The following is a 540-nucleotide window of genomic DNA, read 5'->3' as shown; positions in this document are numbered from 1 at the left end:
GGGGGGGGGGGGTTGGGGCCGCCGCCCTTTATACACAAAGAGCAGGGCTGATCAGGGGGGTTTGGGGGCTGCCCCCTGTCACGCTGATCCAGTTCCCGGAGGGCTGGCCGCTCCGCTGATCCCAGTGCTGGGAGGCATATTACCCTTTTACTATATAGGATAGAGGCCTGAGGGCCGGCTGGTTTGCCCTGAAGGGTGTCCTGGATCAGGGTGGGGGTCCCCACTGGGGTGCCTGGCCAGTCTGGGTGAGGGGCTGAGGGCTGCTTTCAGGCTGGTGGTTTTGACTGCTTTCAGGCTGGCGGGAAGCTCCCAACCACTCCTTTTTTTCTTTTCTTTTTTTCTTCTGGGCCAGCTTTAGCTCTGGCTCTAGCTCTGAGGCTTCGTATCTGGTTTGTTTCGGTTCTATAATCGAAACAATGTATAACTTCAGCTCTGAGATCCCAGCCTATATTTGTTAGAATGTTTCAAACTGCCAGCTGAGAGGCCGGCAGCAGCAGACGGGAACGTTGGAGTCTGCAGTCACTGGAGCAAGCAAGCCTC

The sequence above is a fragment of the Myotis lucifugus genome, unplaced genomic scaffold (genome assembly GCF_000147115.1).
Source record: "Myotis lucifugus unplaced genomic scaffold, Myoluc2.0 scaffold_252, whole genome shotgun sequence".
NCBI classification, from domain to species: domain Eukaryota; kingdom Metazoa; phylum Chordata; class Mammalia; order Chiroptera; family Vespertilionidae; genus Myotis; species Myotis lucifugus.
This window is presented reverse-complemented; position numbering follows the sequence as displayed.